Below are 19,276 nucleotides of genomic sequence, written 5' to 3' on the forward strand. Positions count from 1 at the left end.
AAATAGTCTTTACTATGCCACAATCGCAAAAAATAAGTAACGTGCAGACATTCCCAAAGGGTTTTTCTCTATGAAAGTCCTAATGTTGGTGAGTGTGAGGGATAAAGTGTTAATAACCCTGTCACAGTTCCAAGGGAAGCTGTCCCTTTAACCTCTCACTCAGTCTCTTTGTGGGTCACCTTTCAAGCGATAGGCCAACCACCCGCACTTCTCTAAGGGTGGAATCCTGAGATTTACCCCACGTTTAGACTGGGTCACCAGGACACAACACCCCTGTTTACCAACCTTAGCAGCCCAATTGGGTCTGGTGCCTGCCAGACTCATCCCTTCAGGGACCCGAGACCAGTATGAAAATACAGTGACACAGGACAGCCACTACAAAACAAAGTATTATTTATTTATCCACAGAAACCAAAACAGTGAGGGAAAGGGTTCAAACAACAAAGTCTATATGCATATTGTCCTACCTAAAAGCTGTTTCCCAGCAGTCCCTGCTTCCTCTCTCTCTCTCTCTCTCAGATTCAGGGCTCAGGTTTTTATACCCTTTTCAGATCCTTTGTTTTATATTTCCCACAATTTTCCAGATTGTGCATAACTCCCCTCCCCTCCTTGGGCTTTCCAGCCTGTTGATCATAGTGTGGTCAGAATAACCTGTGGTGAGTGATCGGAGGGACTGAAGTGTTCTCCTACTGGTTTTTGAATGTTATGATTCCTGATGTCAGATGTGTCCATTATTCTTTTGTGTAGAGACTGTCCAGTTTGGCCAATGTACATATCTGACATCAGGAATCATAACATTCAAAAACCAGTAGGAGAACACTTCAACCTCTCTGGTCAATCAGTAACAGATCTAAAAGTAGCAATTCTTCAAGAAAAAAAAACTTCAAAAACAGACTCCAACGTGAAGCTGCAGAACTGGAACTCATTTGCAAACTGGATGCCATCAGATTAGGCCTGAATAAAGACTGGGAGTGGTTGGGTCATTACAAAATCTAAATTTAATTTCCCCAATCCTAATTTCTCCCTACTGTTACTCACAACTTCTTGTCAACTATCTGTAATAGGCCACCCTCTTACCACTTCAAAAGTTATTTTTCCTCCCTTGGTATCTTGTTGTTAATTGATTTATCTCATTAGACTGTCCTCACACTTGGTAAGGCAACCCCCATCCTTTCATGTATTTATACCTGCTCCTGTATTTTTCACTTCATGCATCTGATGAAGTGGGTTCTAGCCCACAAAAGCTTATGCCCAAATAAATTTGTTAGTCTCTAAGATGCCACAAGGACTCCTCATTGCTTCTGCTGATACAGACTAACACGGCTACCACTCTGAAACCTGAATTAACTGTTTGAACTCATGTAGCAGACAGCACAACAGTGGTCAATTAAACATAGGTCCCCATAATATTAATTAAAAAATAGAGATTTCCCATGTTCTTTGCACCCAAAAGACACCTAGAGCTTCTCAACTTAGGGAAGAAACTAGTATCTAAACTGTAAGTGATCTCTTCAAGGGAAATGAGATTATGAATTTCCAAGAAGTTTAAAATAAATTACAGTGCCTAGAATTGTCAATATTCACAGCATTAGTCATAATGCTACATGGCTACCCTAAATACGACTCTCACCAATGTAGAAATGAGGAAAAGTGGAAGTCTTTGGAACAGAGCTCCTTCTACACTATATATGAAGACTTAGTTCTAGCAAAGACCAGAGGAATGTATTTTAATGGCACAGGGACACAGGAGAGACATTATTATTTGTATTACAGTAGGACCTGAGACCATGAACTGCTAGACTGAGACCCTGCACTAGACTCTTCTTCCTATATGAAATAGAAACAAAAGTGAATTAGTTTGGTTAAAACAGGAATAATGGATTCTAATGAAATTGCTAGTCCTTGCATGTATTAAACAGATCTTGTGTACATATGGTGTGATCCACTCATCTCTATCTTTTCCAATATTTCTTCTGCTCTGCACCAAACCCTTTGCTTAAAAAAAAAATAAAAAGTTACAAGAAAAGGGAGTGTCCTTAATGCTTCTTTACAGGACCGCTCAGCAGCAGCAGCAGCATTTCTCTGCCCTAGTATAAGTCAACCAGCAGAAGGTAGATGCCTCCTTTTGCTAACCAAGGCTCATTCTGGGATAAAAGCAACAAAGCTCAGCCCAAAATATTAAAATTTTGCAAAGTTGCAAGCAACTGATAATAGGGTCTTACAATGGAAGTGTCTTACTTCTAGGTTGTGCTACCAACTCTGAGGATAATATAGATGGTATTTACAAGATGATACGTCCTGCATTTCATTTACCACCTTTCAATAAGTGGTATGTGAGCTAGAGAAAATGAATGGTTCAAAAGATTAGCTACAGAACAAATTGACTTTTAACTGTCGGTCATCATCTTAAATCTAGGTAAGAGATTTGGAGATCAAATACCATTACCATCTGATGGCTGTTTAGACACCAATGTGCAATGACATGCAGTCATCCTAATGGACAAGGATCCATACCACAACTGGCCTCACTGCAGGCAGAGGTGTCAAGGTGTGACAACATGGGAAATCTGACTGTACAATCTATGAATGCTGGATGCATTGAGAAATTATTATGTGGTTGTTACTACGCAAATTGCTGTATTATGCATGCCTCTTAGGATATGTATCCATCATGAGCTGCAGGGTTGTGCCACAACTCAGCTAGATCAGGGACAATGGTGGGTTGTCAGAAATCAATGACCACCTATTTAAGTGGAAATAGCTTGGAACAAAAGATGGTTTTTGCTCAGAGAAAACAGATTTCTCTTACCTGTCCATAGGGTACTGGAAGCTGGAGAATTGGAAGTTACCAAACATGGAACTAAAAAGCCAAGGAGTTGGTAGGGGGATATATAATCAGACTCTCAGAACCACCAGGGAAGCATGACACAAGAAGAGGCAAGACACACAAGAAGTTTGGGCAGAAGGAAAAAAGAAGTCAAATTGGGCGATGAAGCAAACTAATGTAGGAAGAGAAGGCTCCATGTTTCAGAACACAAACCATGCCCTGGAGCAGAAGGACTCTGCGAAGGACTGTGACTTCATCCCAAAGAATGATCTGGAGAGGCAAGGAAACTGAGGCATGTATGGATCTGTGTATTTCTCATGCGATTAAGTAGAGAGCAATAATGTATTAGACCTCTGTAAACAATATCTGTGCAACATGTGCTACGCCTATCACATGGCTCCTTGAAAAGGTAAACCAGAGGGGTCACAGATTTGGTGGGATTCTGGGAGAGGGTGTTCAAACTATGAGGGAGCCTGAGGAGTCAACTCTGGTCCTAGTGGTGGCCAGGGCTCTGCATGATCGCAGCTTGCAGGATGAGGAGGTAGACAGAGGCTCTGCACCTCAAATGTGTACCTATGGATGCAAAGACAGGGACACAGTGCCTGAGCTCTTTTCAGACTCTGGACCCTGAATGGTTTATTTAACCTGAAGCTATTCATGAATTTGACACAAATAGTTTTGGCCATTCATAAAATGGCCAGAGGAGGAGGAGATGGCAATACTACTACTGCTACTGCCATCTTTAGCCCTGTGGTTCGGGCACTCAGCTGAGATCTGGGACAAGCAGGTTCAAGTCTCTGCTCTAGAACAGGTCTATAATAACTTTTTCAATTCACCAAAAATTCCAACAATTTGCAGGTTCGGTTCAACTCAAACCAATTTCCCCCCGTCCCCTCATAACTGCCACCAGACTGAAACCTCAGTTATTCATCCACCTCTAATCCAGGTGCTCTCCATCCTGTAGTGATGGTCACACCATCACAAGACTAAGACATCACCTGACAGTGTGGGGGGAAAGCTTGCACTGCTGACATTCACAATGCACCTGTTCTGGCAGACTTCAGTCTTCAGATGTTTCAATCTGGTGTATTTCACAAATGCAAAATACATGCAACTCCCACCAAAAAACTAGATGGGGGCTTGTCATACCATTTTTTCCCAGATCTGGACCTTAGCGTCCAAAATATGGGTGTTAGCATGAAAACCTTCAAGCTTAGTTACCAGCTTGGACCTGGTATTTGCTGCCACCAGCCAGGAATTATACAGTGCCTAGCTCACTGTGGTCTCCCCAAAACCTTCCCTGGGGGACCCCAAGACTCAGATGCCTTGAGTCTTACAACAAAGGGAAATAACCCCTCCCCTTGTTTCCTTGATACTTCCTCCCAGGCTCCCCTCCCTGGACGACCTTAGGAGATTCCCTGCTTCCAGTCCTGGAAACACAAGTACCGAGAGATCTAATCTCTCCCCCCTCACCCAGAGGGTATGCAAAGTCAGGCTTAGTAACTCTAACACAAAGAGATTTTCCCCCTGACTTCTTCCTCCCACCAATTCCCTGGTGAGCTGCAGACTCAATTCCCTGGAGTCCCCACTAAAGAAAAAACTCCAACAGGTCTTAAAAAGAAAGCTTTATATAAAAAGAAAGAAAAAGGACATTAAAAATAGGCTCTGTATCACGGTGACTATGTACAGGGTTAATTGCTCAAGAGAAAAAAGTGAATAAACAGCCTTATTCAAAAAGAATACAATTTAACACATTCCAGCAACTACACACATGTAAATACAAGAAAAACAATATAAACCTATTGTCTTACTATCCTTGTACTTACAACTTGGAAACAGAAGATTAGAAAGCTTGGAGATAGAGAGAGATCACTCTCAGAGCTGAGAGGGTCACCGAACCAAGACAAAGAACAAAGAACTCACACCCAAAACTTCCCTCCACCCAGATTTGAAAAAGTCTTGTTTCCTGATTGGTCCTCTGGTCAGGTGTTTCAGGTTTCCTGTGTTAACCCTTTTACAGGTAAAAGAACATTAACCCTTAGCTATCTGTTTATGACAGGGCTATCACATGCAAAGCTGGTGTCTGAAAACTGAGAAACATGGGTCAGTGACATGTGCGCATGTAGGTCCTGTATATACTGGGTGAACCTTCAGTAATATGCTTAATCTGGTGCCAGTTTAAAGCCCCATTTTCCTAGCATTTGCATTACTGGATGTGGGGGCACACAGAACCCATTTGCTTTGTGTTTTCATGGAACACCATTAGTGGTTTGTATTTAGTATGCCAGCCTGATATCAAGGGGCTCGTTTGCTCTGCTGCTTTGCTCAATTTGTATGAAAAGGTGAATGCTCAATTGAATTGCAAGGCTGAGTTTGTTTTTCCTTCATGGCTAGGAAGACAATGCAATTATTACAGATAGCTACTTACGCAGCATGCATGGCCTACGTCCCACTCGGCCCTGATTTGAAATGTTCTGGCAAAAGTACATAATAAAACCAAAATTATGTATCCACAAAACATTTAAAAGCACGTGTTTGCAATAGGCAAAGAGGATCTCCAGGAGACACACTATCAAATGGAATGGGATTTTAATGGGATTTTTTGAGGTGCACAAGGAAAGTATAATCAAGACCTGAAGTAGGTTCTCTGAACTTTCCTGATGATCCTGAACTCCAAGGGAGGTGGTAGGGACAGGAGATGTGCACACAGTAGGAAGATGGTATAAGACCAAATTCAGATCTGGCTATGGGACGGGGGGCCGCAACTTTAGTGAAGTCTGTGGGCGCTCAGAACCCCTTAGGCATAGGCTTTTAACGTTTGTCAAGTGCTTTGAAAATGAAAGTGCCCAGGATTAAGATTCCCCAAGGGTGTTTTTTTTTTAAACAAAATATTTTCAAGAGTTATTTTTAACATTTCACTTTTAATGGGAAAGAGAAATTTTCTTTTTCACATAATTCAGCAGACAGCTGTGTAAGGAGACAGGGGTTATTCATACAGGTGTAGGGTGACTTCCCCACAATCTATTTCTGTTCTGGTGCTGAGCAAAATATGGTTCCCTTGAGAAAAAAATATTAAAGGAAAGGCTAGAGATGAGAGAAAACTGCAGAGCAGATATGTAGAAATCTCTTGAGAAATTTAGAGAAAATAAAAGCTATTTGAAAAAGATGAGTAATACTTACTCCCAGATTCAATGTCTATCCCAGGAAAATACTTATTAAAATGTTTAGAGGGCTTGAAAATTCTGGGTCTGTTTTGGACAAATTGTGTATTACAATTTACTGCAGTACTCAGGGACGAACAGATTAGGTTGCATATAGTACTCCACCTCTGCTAAATACAGCTATTACCTTGTTCTTTTTTAGCACCACCTGTTTCGAATTCATCAAGCCTCCCAATGTCCCTGCAAGGTAGGAAAGAGGTAACATCACAGCTCTACAGATGGGAATGAGATGCAGAGAAGCTAAATGACCTTCTAAAGGTCACACAGGAAGTCTGAGCTGAGCTAGGAATGGAACCCAGACAACTGATTTCATCCTAGCCACAGCACTATCCTCCCCCACTCTCTTTGTATGAGTCTACACCTGCTGAACACTGGTACACCACACTGAGTGATAATGATGGGCGATCACTCATTACTGAGTATGATCATCTTCCATAGGAGTTATGGGTCCTCAGGTGGCTAATAAGGCCAACCCTTGAAACACAAGTTCTATTACAATGAGGGCAGATGTTTTCAGGCTCAGCAGGAGGCTGTTGACCATGACTGGAAGCCAGTCTCTCCTTCCTTCTGCACCTCTTGTCCTCTTCAGCTTGTCGGCGAGCAAGTTCAAAATGCAGGGGACCATCACGTAGGACTTCACTCCATTTTAAGTGATCCTGGGCAAGTGTCTCCCAAGTGTCAGTGTCAATATTACACTTTTTTAGGTTGTCCTTCAGGAAGTCCATAAAACGCTTCCGTTGTCCACCCATGTTACGGTATCCTTCTTTCAGCTGAGAGAACAGGACTTGTTTTGGGAGGCGATGGTCTGGCATCTAGACAATGCGACCAGTCCAATGGAATTGCTGATGGATGATCATTGCCTTGATACTGGTGGTCTTTGCCTCCAGAACACTACTATTGGTGCACCTGTCTTCCCATTTGATCTTCAGAATCTTATGAAGGCAGCGTTGATGGTGCCTCTCCAGGACTTTCAAGAGGTGTCTATCGGTTGTCCAATTTTCGGACCATACTACAGGGTTGGGAGAATAATGACTTGATAAACAAGAAGCTTGGTGTCTGTTCAAATGTCGTGATCTTCAAAAACCCTGTGCCGTAAATGAGAAAAAGCTACAGTGGCACAGCTCAGGCAATGTTGAGTTTCTGCATCAATATCTGCCTGGGATGAAAGATCACTTCCAAGGTAGAGGAAGTGATCAACATTCTCCAGTGCTGCTCCATTGATTTTTGTTGATAGATGAGGCATGTAATACCTCATTTGGAGAGGGCTGATAGAGTAATTTAGTTTTCTTAATATTAAGAGTGAAACTAAGACATACGTAAGCATCGGCAATCACATTCAAGATAGTTTGAAGATCTTTCTCAGAGTGGGGGAAAGATTGCATTGTTATCAGCATACTGAAGTTCCACAATAGATGTTGTAGAAATCTTATTCTTAGCTTTCAGCCTGCTAAGTGTGAACAGCTTTCCATCCATTCTGTAAATGATTTCAATGCCGGCTGTAAACTTCCCAGCAATTAGGTAAAGAATGACGGCAATAAAAAACACAAACATGGTTGGAGCGATGATACAGCCCTATTTGACTCCTGTTTGTACTTTGAAAGGTTCACTCTGGGAGCAGTGCTGCTCAGAACAGTTGCTTTCATGTTATCATGAAGCAATTTTAGGACATTGATGTATTTATCAGGACATGTAATCTTAGAAAGTACAGTCCACAGGGCACAGCGATTCACTGAATCAAAGGCTTTAGTTGGATCAATAAAAGCCATGTACAGTGGACGGTTTTGCTCCAGACACTTTTCTTGAAGCTGCCGTGCTGTGAAGATCATATCCGCAGTTCTACAACATGGTCAGAAACCACTCTGTGACTCCGGTAAAATTTCTTCTGACACGGGCAGAGGCCGGGTTGCAAGGATCCGGCCCAGAACTTTGCCTACAATGGTTAGGAGGGAGATACCATGATAATTTCCACAATCCACTTTATCCCCTTTCTTGAAGAGGGTGACAATCAAGGCATCCCTCATTTCACTGGGTATCTCCTCCTTTATCCAGATTTTAAGGATAAGCAGGTAAAGCTGCTGAATTAGCTCTGGCCCACCGTTTTTAAAGATTGCAGCGGGGATCCCATTTAGACCTGCTGCGTTGTTGTTCTTCATCTGCTTGGGAGGGTCTCCGAGCTCATCCCTAAATGATCGCTGAGGGATTTGCTCAAGGACTTCATCTGCAACCATAGAATTATGGTTAAGGAGAACTTCAAAATGTTATTTCAAGCAAGAATTGGTGGCTTTGTTGTCCTTCAAAAGTGTGGTTCCATCCTTAGAGCGAAGAGGATTCATACCATGGCAAATTGGCCCATAAACAGCCTTGGTGGCACTAAAGAAACCACATGTATTGTGGATATCTGCGAGATGTTGGAGTTCTTGTGCTTTCTCAGTCCATCATTTGTTCTTGAGTTCTCTGGTTTTACACTGGACTTCCGCCCTCACCTTGGTATAGGCTTCTCTCTTTATATTACAATTTATGTTGCTCTTCCAAGCATGAAATGCCATTCTCTTCTCATTGATGAGCTGCTCAATTTCAGCATCATTCTCATCAAACCAGTCCTGATGTTTTCTGGTTTGGTGGCTTACGGTTTCCTCACAGGCATTGATGATTACTGCTTTCAACTGGCTCCAATGTTCCTCAATTTTTTCTGGAAACTTTTCTTCCAAGACTTCTTGGAAGTGGTCACGCTTAATAAGGTCCTTCTAATCTTGAACCTTCAGCTTGCGCCTGACCTGCTTCTTTTGCAGCCTCCATCTTAATTTTCATTGTGGATTGAATAAGGCGATGATCAGTCCAACAGTCATCAGCACTTATTGCTTTTGTGAGAAGTACGTCACTATGATCTTGGGCACGAACTATGACGTAGTTGAGGCAATGCCAGTGCTTTGACTGTGGGTGTCTTCAAGATGTTCTGAACTTTTCCTTCTGTCAGAAGAGAGTGTTTGTAATAAAAAGTTCACGTTCAACACACTTGGTCAGGAACAGAATTCCATTTGAATTGCTTTTGCCAATTCCTTCTTTCCCGATTGTTCCTTCCCACAGGTCTGAGTCTCGTCCAACACATGAACTGAAATCCTCGAGAAGAGGTATCCGATAAAATGGTTTCCAACTGAGAATAAAAATCTTCCTTTACATTCTCATGGTCATCCAGTGTTGGTGCATAGGCGCTCACAATAGTTGCCTGTTGATTTTTGGTAAGCCTCAATCAGAGTGTCATAAACTGCTCATTGATGCCAACTAATACCTCAGAGAGGCGCCTTATGAGTTTGTTCTTTATAGCAAAGCGCACTCCACACAATCGGGGTTCATCTATAGATTTTCCCTTCCAGAAGTAGGTGTATCCTCCTTTCCCCTCCTCACCTGTCCTTCATTGGCTCTTCTAGTTTCGGACAAAGCAGCAATATCGATGTTAAACCGACTCAATTCACAAGCAATGATGGCTCTATGTCGCTCTGGTTGGTTGCTGTTTGAGTTGTCCATCAGGGCACATATGTTCCAAGTTCCAAAGTTGAAAAGTTTCTTAAATTTTCGACCGCTGAGATGGTGATCCTGCTGGATGCGGCTATCCAGATAGGAAAAACAGGTAAGACTATTTTTAGGGTACCTTTTCTAATCCCTTCCCCATGTGGGGTGAGCAGAGTGGATCCTAAAAAGGACTGCTCAGTCCTCAATGCAGCTGCCAAGATGCTCAACCCGCCTCAATCCTCGAGCGAGATGACTGTATCACACACCCACTGCCTGTGTGTCAGTCTGTGACTAGGACTTCTGAATTTCACTGTCCTGTTCCCGTCGCCAGTCGCTGATCGCCACTGGACTTTTGACTTGTGCAAGTGTTATTTTCCCCAAAACTGGAAGATGCCTGTGCGGGACTTCTTTTAAAATGGAGAGACTGTGCACAGCAGTCACCACACTATCCTTGACAGACAGAGGACTTGAAACCAATGGCATGGACACCATGAGGACTGGAGATCTTCTTTCTGCTGCAGCCTTCATCCACCTTCACAGCTGTTGTAACATTACACAACAGTTTCACCTCCATTGTGCAGTTATCCTCCATCTGCTCTGCCGTTAGGGACTTCTTGGATCACACTTTGTCTGGAACCTCGCCCTTGACCGTTCTGCCCTGGGTGACCCTAAGGGAGTACATGACTCCAAGCAGCATTGCTCTTGGGGTCATTGAGACACACAAACCTCTCTACCACTACAAGGTACAGTGTAAACAAAACAATAAAGGTACATAAACAAATAGAGCTAGTTGGAATGTTTGTCAAAAATCTGTTTCGTCAGAGTGGTAACATTTTGCAGAACTGCACCAGTTTCAATGAATTTTTTGCCAGTTTTAAGGTTCAGGGCTGTTTAGTCATTCCTGACTAGACACAGACAGAGCCAGAATTGAAAAGCTCAGGATTTCTATCTGGAAAAGTCATCTTGACACAATTCCATTTTGTGAAAATGTCAAAAGGTTTTCATTCCAGTACAGAACAAAAACAATTTCTGAAACCCTTAAAATTGCCATCCTCCTGCCAGCTCTATAGAATAAGCTATTATACACACACAGAGAGACCTTGTCTACACTGAAGTTTTAACACCAATGTAAGTTGAAATCCTGGCCTTATTGAAATCAATGGCAAAACTCCTATTGACTTCAACAGGGACAGGATTTCATCCCAACATAGATGTGGTGTATCAGTATAACCAGCTAAACTTGGTTTCATGCTACAGTGTAGCTACACTGGGGGCTAAAATCCCACCATAGACCAGGTTTGAGCTAGCACTACTGGTCAGGACATAAGTTCCTAGGGGAATTCTGCATCACTGTGTGCACGCAGAGCTCATGGCCTCCACAGATTGCTTTGCTTTCCTGTAGAAAAATGACTTCTGACAGGGAAGTAAAGTGAAGCTGTAAGAGCGGTCATGTGCCCCTCCCCAGCAGTGCAGGCAGGTCGGTTTGGGTGACCAGAGTAGCTGGCAGAGACATAAATCGCTGCCAGAGTGGGGGTGGGCAGCCATACATGAGAGAAATACACTTTGTCCCTCTCGCTCACTATTGTGGCACATTTGGCATGGAGGGGCAGTGCTTTGGGGTGTTCCTGAAGCTGTAGGTGTGGGGCAGGCTCCGTCTCCTCAGGCAGAGCAGAATGTAGCAGCCTGCCTGCTTAGTCAATTCTTCCCATTGTTCTTAGTGAATTCCCCAAGTATAAAACAGGTGTAAAAATTTTAAGGCTCCTTTACATTGCCAGATTGGTGTAAAGGAACCTTATTGTAAAGGACAGTATGGCCTTATAAATGCTTATGGTGCTTTAGTGATTAGAATGGGTCTACATTTTTGGAATGAAAAAATTTCCTATCAAAATGTGCACCATGAATTGTGAGCTACTGACCTTTCTGGAGATAGTCAGTAGCCAATACAAATTGTGAGTTTGAGTCCCTAGCCATCACTTGGCTCTTCAGTTGCCTATGATGTAACACTGAGCATATGGCTGCACATATTTGTTGACTAATAACTAGAAGTAAAGGGTCAATACTAACTACATTACTATTAGTCAGAGAGGGTTTGAGGATTTCCTCCAATGCTCCCCACTCCCATTCTCCATCCATTGTACTGTAGTTTAAATAAATTACCATAATAATTGAAACCAGTGTGATTATATTGCATTATTTTAACAAATAAAATATGCATAATTTTAAAATATTGTGCACAGAATTTTTATCTTTTGGTGCAGAATTCCCCAAGAGTAATAAGGGTTATTGTTTGTATAAGGGTTTATTGTTTGCATAAAAAGACTTTGACTTGTCAAGGTATCACATATGGACAAGAGGGACCTGAGTTTGGCATTTCCAGTGGATGGTACTGAGCAGTGCCTCAGCTAGATCTCCACTTCAGCAGCAGCACTGCCATAAAAGTCCAAGTCCTAATGCAGAAATCCAACCCACAATCATCTAAGCCTCCGATACATAGTGCTACTGACACCAAGTGTGGTAGGGAGTATTCTTTACAGGTCAAGGAAAGAAGCATTAATGTTCAGCTTAATTCAAGCATTTTGTGAACATTTGTCACATTTCATATACCAAATGTTATCAGACTTAGCACATGCACAAGTGAGAGATACACAAGTTACAACTTGAAAACATCCCCCATACAAAGGGCCAGATTTCAATTTACAATAGTGTAAAACTGAAGTAAGTCTATTGAGGACAAATGGAATGACTCTGAATTTGCATTCTCAGTAGTATCAGAATCTTGCCTTGTGTGCATAGCAGTAATTAATTATTCAGATGATAAATGACTGAATATTTGTACTATATAAGCTCAGAAGCTTGTGTCTCTCATCAGCAGAAGTTGGTCTAATAAAATATATTATTTCATCCACCTTGCCTAATATTCTGGGACCAACATGGAGACAACATTGCATGAATATTTTGTTAGTCACCCGATAGTATGCGAGGACCCAAGTAGTCAGATGCACACCTGTTATCTACCAGGTTGCAGAGGTGACCAAATGATAAAGGTTCATTTTTGGATGTTTAGAGGGGGAACAGTCGTGGCACAGTGTGCAGGCACTGAGACGCATGGCTTTACCTTAATGGTTTATTAGTGATACAGAAACAATATTGACTAACAACTCTATTTATACAAGGAAACACACAATATACTCATACAAAGAAAGACACAATATACAGTTAACCCAAAAAGAAAATCTTGTTAACTTCCAAAAACAATTAATTACAAAGCATACTTACTAATACAAACCAATGCAAAAACATTACGGCCGGCAGACGCTTAAGCTCCATTGGAACACGAGAGCTGAGAGAGGCTTCGAGGTGATCAGGCTCGGTTACGGGTGCACTCAGGGTGCAAGTGACTCAGGTGCGTTCTCCTCTCTGCCTGCCAAACTGTGGGCAGGACAGATATACCCAAAGTGATGCCACCCCCCCCCCAAGATCTAGTGAAGAAATCGCTGACAGCTATATGGGGCTTTTCGTCTACCAGATAAGATAAAATTAACTATGGATAGGGTTTCGCCGAGTTTCCCTGAAGAGCGGGGGATATTTTGTTGCAAGCTGTTTGCAAAATATCTGTAAAGTATCTGTAAAGTTGCAACAGAGTGGTCAAACTTCAGCCTCAGCCTTACTGGAATGGTCAGCCCTCAGCCTTTACTGGCAAAGACAATAACAGGAAACAGCTCGGTGTACGTGCTGGCTTTGCATCTAAGCATGGAGGCCAGGGCAGACATGCAGAAGCAGGCCTGGTGTTACAACATGCCCCCGTGCCCTGGCCGAATGCCCGTGGTTAAGGTGCCTAAACCCCCGACTCGGAGTCCGACTCTTCGCCTTCCCCTAAGAGAGGGCGAGTTTCGGGGACGGAGGCCATGTAGGCCGAACCAACGGTGCAACGGATGCAAGCTTTGATACAGGCACATCCGAGACATAGCAAGACACATCCAACCAAAAGAGAAACAAAAAGGGACTGAAAATAGGATTTAAATTGGCCTAAGCCAAGCCAATCGAGCCAAGACCAAAACCAAAGGTCTCACGAGACTCCCTGACAGTGGAGCTCAGCGTCTGCAGGTCTTTAATAATAGAACTTAAGTTGAGAGAAATAGAAGGCGAAGAAACACAACACTTATCCTTAAAAGTTGGATACACTTCAGCAAATTTTTCACAAAAGTCAGGAGCTTTTAACAAATATTGAATCATTAACCTATTTTGAACAACATAGTTAGACAAATCATTTAACTGCTGATTAATTAGCGAAAAACCTTTGGCCGTAGTATTAGATAAAGTTTCTATGGCCAAGGACTGAAACAAAACTTGATCACGTAAAATCATATAACCGATGGGGTTAACGGTAACTACAGAGGTGGTAAGGGATGAAACGGCTGTTTTAAACCGAGTCCACCACCCTAGGGACCGGCGGACGCGACCGGGATGGGAGCCAGGGGCTTTTACATAGACTCCGCCCCCCGACAAATAAAGAGTGTCGATGGTACAAATTCCCCGTGGGTTGGGGGGAAGGACCGCAAAGGACACATTTCCACAGATCCAAAAGTGACCCGGCCTTTGAGGTGGGAAAAAGTTAGCACACTGGCCCTGGGCCCAGTGCTGTTCCGTGCTGTGGGTGTGGAGATACGTGTCACCTAAGGAGGAATTGAAATCCTCAGAGCTGAGGGAGGTTAACACCAGGGTAGAACAATTTACGGGGGGGGGAAGGACGGAGGAGCAAAAAGGGCGGTTTGATTGGGAAAAATCCATCGGGTACAATTGGGATAGGCTCCTACTCACGTGGGATAAGAAGTCTGGGTATTACCAGGAAAGATCCAACAATGAGAGGCGGACACGGAAGCACTAACTTTGACTGGGAAAGGGAAGGGATTGCGATCAGAGGTATTGAGATAGGGAAAAACATGTGCAGGCCACTGTTGGGAACAGTCATTCCACAACAAGTTATGGGCCCACTGCACAAAGGGGGAAGAACAATTTACAGTGGTCAAGTTAAACAAAGTAAAATTATACACAACGGGTACAAACACGAAGGGCGTGGGGGAAGAGGGTGACAATGGTGCAGAGCAGACGAGACAATTTTGCGAGGAGATCTTGGAGACGTTTGGATTTCCTCCGAGCTCCTGGATCCAATAAGCTGCAAACCACGTTTGAAGACCCCCGGGGCCCAGGGAGTTTGGGGGTAGCCACACATCACGGTCCACGACTGCCACGGTTAGCTAATAAAAGACATAAGCGAAAAAAGAGAGGGCCTTAACCGGCCACTAGGTTAATCCAATGATTACTTGGAATGCTTACTGAGCCAATTGTGGTGAACTAGGAGTTTATCGGCCTGTTCATTGCTGACCACATAGATGTTGGGATATTTTCCGGCCTTGAGTACAACTGCTTTATAGGGCTTACGCTGACCGGAAGCCTGGGGCTCCGTTACCCAAACGGGCTGCTCTGGTTTAAACACGGGGACCCAGGGTTCTCTTTGAAGGGGTGCGATGTGAGGCCACCTGGAGTAGCCGTCGTTAAGGGCAATGAGAGCCTGGGGTAGGAACGTGCTCCAGTTTTTAAAGTCATCGTTGGGATTGGCCGTGCGCAACATGGTTTTAAGAACTGCGATTTTGCGCTCCACTACGCCATTGCTTTCTGGGTGATACTTGGTGTGAATGTGGAGAGAAGCTCCCCACCCGAGAATGAGCCGTTCAATGTGTTTGCTGGTGAACGGAGGCCCCCCGTCTGCCTGAACCTCCGTGGGTGTGCCCCAGGCAGCAGCTGTAAGTCTTAAGGCCCCAGCGACAGTTGTGGCGGTAGTTTTATTAAGGGGGACACAGTAGGTTTGTCATGATCCCAAATCTACTATAACTAGGGCTTTCGGATGCCGACGAGCGCCTGGTAATGGCCCCATAAGGTCAATTTGCCATGTACTACCAGGAGCAAAATATCCCGCAGCATAGGCTGCGCGTTCGTAGCGGGGCCGATTCATGGACTTAACCTGCACGCACTTTAGACAAGATTGCACTATGCTTTCACACTGGTGGCGCTTCACCTCTGGCGTAATATTGGTGCGGGCTGACGATTTGTTATACAGCCTGCCGGCAGGCAAGTAACCCCATTCTTCATGGAGCCAGCGAAGTAACGGTTCTGCCTGCGGGGTCGATTCCACTGTACACACTTGGGGGGTCTGAGCCTCCCTTATCTTTTGAACTAACTTGGAATGCAATGGGTTAGAGTCTGGCCGATGCGAGGAACAATGCATGACAAACCAGGGTAGGGAAGATTTTTGCAGTAAGGAGAAGATGTCCTCCCAAAGGGGCACAAACGCAGAGGGGTGAGCCTCATCGATCAAAACGCTTAAACAAAACTGTGAATCAATACCCAAAACAACCTGCTCACTAGCAGAGCGGGCTTTGACCACATGCTGAGCTGCTAAAAGGACGCCCTGCACCTCGCTTTGCTGTGCAGTGCAGGATGAAGGCAGATGCTTCATTTCAAAGTGATCGCATTTAGCACAAAGGACCCCCACCCGTGGGGCCGGCGAGGTGCTCCCATCAGATACGATCCACGGGTTATACTTTGTCTCAATACATATTGGTTGGCCTCGTGGAGGAATTAAAGCATTATTCTGAGACACCAGTTTCCACCCCTGCCAAGCCACCTCCGCCTGGAAACACAAAAGCTGCCAAGTAGCAGTGGTACCATGAAACTCAGGCGGAGGGGTGCTTGTGAGCCATGGGATAAGATGAACGCAAGGTCCTGACAGAGTACCCGTAACAGAGAGTGGGGGCCAATGACGCGCACTGGCCGCAGCTAATAACATCTTTCCCACCAGTCCATAGTTGTATTGGAGTCCGACCATGTGGTGGGCCCAATTATAAACAGTTTTGCTTTGCTGTAATACAGAATACCCTACATGGTGCGCTGTAACGAACAGAGTGATGGTAAGGGGCTGGTGCGAATCAAACCGGGCAAGGTGGGGGTTAGAGGCAAACCAGGCGGCCAATCTTTCTAAGCTTTGCTGTGCTGAAGTGCTCCATACCTCTCGATTGCGTTTGGAAGAGATAGGGGCTTGTAAGGCTTCTAAGTCAGGAGTTAGCTTTGCCGGGAGAAAGTGGCGGTGATAATTGAGGAGACCTAATAACTGCTGAAGCTCTTTTTTATGTTGAGGAGGGGTTTCCACCCAGGGATCCAACACACCATGCAATGGGTTAGAGTCTGGCCAATGCGAGGAACAATGCATGACAAACCAGGGTAGGGAAGATTTTTGCAGTAAGGAGAAGATGTCCTCCCAAAGGGGCACAAACGCAGAGGGGTGAGCCTCATCGATCAAAACGCTTAAACAAAACTGTGAATCAATACCCAAGTGGTGGTGGGGTAATGGAAGCCCAAAAATGAAAAGCGCTGGGAGGCCTGTAGGTGGCTTTTTGCCGTATTAATTTGCCACCCGTCGGCCTCTAATGCATTGACAACCATTTGGGTGGTGTTTTGGACTGCCTGAGAATGGGACCCACACACGATAATATCATCTACATAGGGTAGTACACTTACACCTGATGGGGGCTTCACCTTTTGCAAGGTGATGTTGAGATGGGAGGCTGCCAGTGCCGGGGAGTTACAGAACCCCTGCGGGCAAGCTTTCCATTTATATTGAATGCCTTTAAAAGCGAAGTTTAAGATTTCTTGTGCATCCTGTAGTGGAATTCGATAAAACATATCTTTTAAATCAAGAGTACATGCCCACTGATTACTTGCATCGCTTAGTTGCCGCTGGATTTCGGGGATGGGACCGCACTGGCGAACGCGATATGTTTGACACAGCTGTTAGCCTGTCTATAGTCAATGACAAGACGATATTTAGAGGGGTCGCCAGGCTTGGGAATGCCCCAGCCCGGGGACAGAAAAGTCGATGCAGTGGCCCTTTCAATTTTTCTTTCTTTTAAGAGTTGAACGAGTAACTCTTCAATGAGGGGGAGCCCTTCAGGTTTAGTGGGAATGGGGGAAAATTTCCAAGGCTGGGAGTTGATAACTTCAGGGATATAGGGGGAATGACTGCCTACTGCTATGGGGAGGGCTTGCAAAACAGACGCCTGCAGTTTAAATCTCTTAATGTCTGAAACCCCTAACAAATTTTGCGCTCCCACCAAGGCTTTTACTTTTCTCATATATTTTCTGTGGGCGATAGTAACTCAAACTACAGGTTTTTCTTCTACACTATTAAGACCTTGAACGAACATAAATGAGCCTGTGGGGGTGTGGGGAACCTCGGACTTAATTACACTAATTTGGGCGCCAGTGTCAAACAAAAAGGTAATGAGGAGGCGACTATCGACCAACAAAGTTGCATAGGGCCGTTTGTCGGTGGGGGTCTTGGTTTGGGCCGGGGCGCACCCGGCCGTTACTCGTTTTTTGACTTGACATAGTCGTCCCAATCTTTCCAGCCTAGTTGCTTTGCAACTGTCTGCTGTTCGGTGTTAGACATTTTATGCAACGCCTCTTTGGGGATTCCCTTGTGAAGGAGGAACCAGAAGAGTGCCCTTTCGGCTTTGGTACGCTCGGGATAATTTTTCGGGGCTTGGTTGTCCCCTTGAGCCGCCGTGGCCGGGAGTACTGAGGGAGGCGGCGTTTCCGGAAATCGAATCTTGCTAACAGCCTCATACAATGTAACCACGGGGCGCCCTATGGTGGCATGTAACATGAGCGTTGCCCCGGTGTCAAGTTGGGGACCCCCTTCCAAAGCTAAAGTAAGAGCGTCCATTGGCACCGGAATTTGGGAAGGATCGGCCACAAAAATGAACGGCAAATTACTTTGTTGTTGCTGCTGGTTAAGATTTAGCGGAAATTGATTCAGGTCCCAAAGTACTATGGAGGTGCCGGCAATGCCTCATATTAAGTCATGGGGCATTTTAAGGCTGCCTGGGGGAACATACATGCCTTTAAAGCTTCCCCTCATAGAGAGGATGGCTGCCGCTGGGGTAGTAACTGGCCAAGTTCCGTTGTTTAATAGAGCGTGACCAGGGAACCCCTTTGACCAATTGGCCGTTTTAGCCAAGACGGCGGCCTCCTCCCTATCTACTACTTCTGCCCCGTGGTCCAGGGCCACACGGCCTAGCCACGCCAGGGGTGGCTCATTCTCCCTACGCTGGGTTTCCCTCATAAAGTCTTTTAACTCGGCTTTAGACCAGGTGCGATATTCAGTTGTGGTGATGGTCTGACCCGTGTTAGAGTCAACCTTGCTCTTAGTCACAGCAACGGGCATGGCTTCTACTCTAATCCCTTCCTCTACCACCGGGGGGGCCGTGGGCAGAGCGGGGTATAGCGAATGCTGAGGCGCCTCATAAGGCGGGGGGAAAAAATCGCTGTCGCTGCCAGCGGGGGTTTTCTTTACCTCCCCTTCCTCGCTTGCCTCGCTCTTGCTACCCGTGAAGGAATCCGAGGCTGCTTGCTTTGCTGCAAACATAGTACTTCCGTGAAGCACAGCACAGAGATCTAATGCTTTATTTAACACACAGAACAGAACAGTGGAAACGTCCTCTGACTTATATTCGTCTGGTCTGAGTTTTTTAGGCTTTTTGACCTTTTCTAGCTCTTCTAACAGGTGGGTTAATAGTTTGTGAGCCAGATCGCCGCCTTGTACCCGTGGTGGGCGAATTTGGATATGGCGCCTCCTGATTTTTTGACTATACGACTGCACTCTCTC

This window comes from Gopherus evgoodei, chromosome 1 (assembly GCF_007399415.2).
Source record: "Gopherus evgoodei ecotype Sinaloan lineage chromosome 1, rGopEvg1_v1.p, whole genome shotgun sequence".
Taxonomy (NCBI): Eukaryota; Metazoa; Chordata; order Testudines; family Testudinidae; genus Gopherus; species Gopherus evgoodei.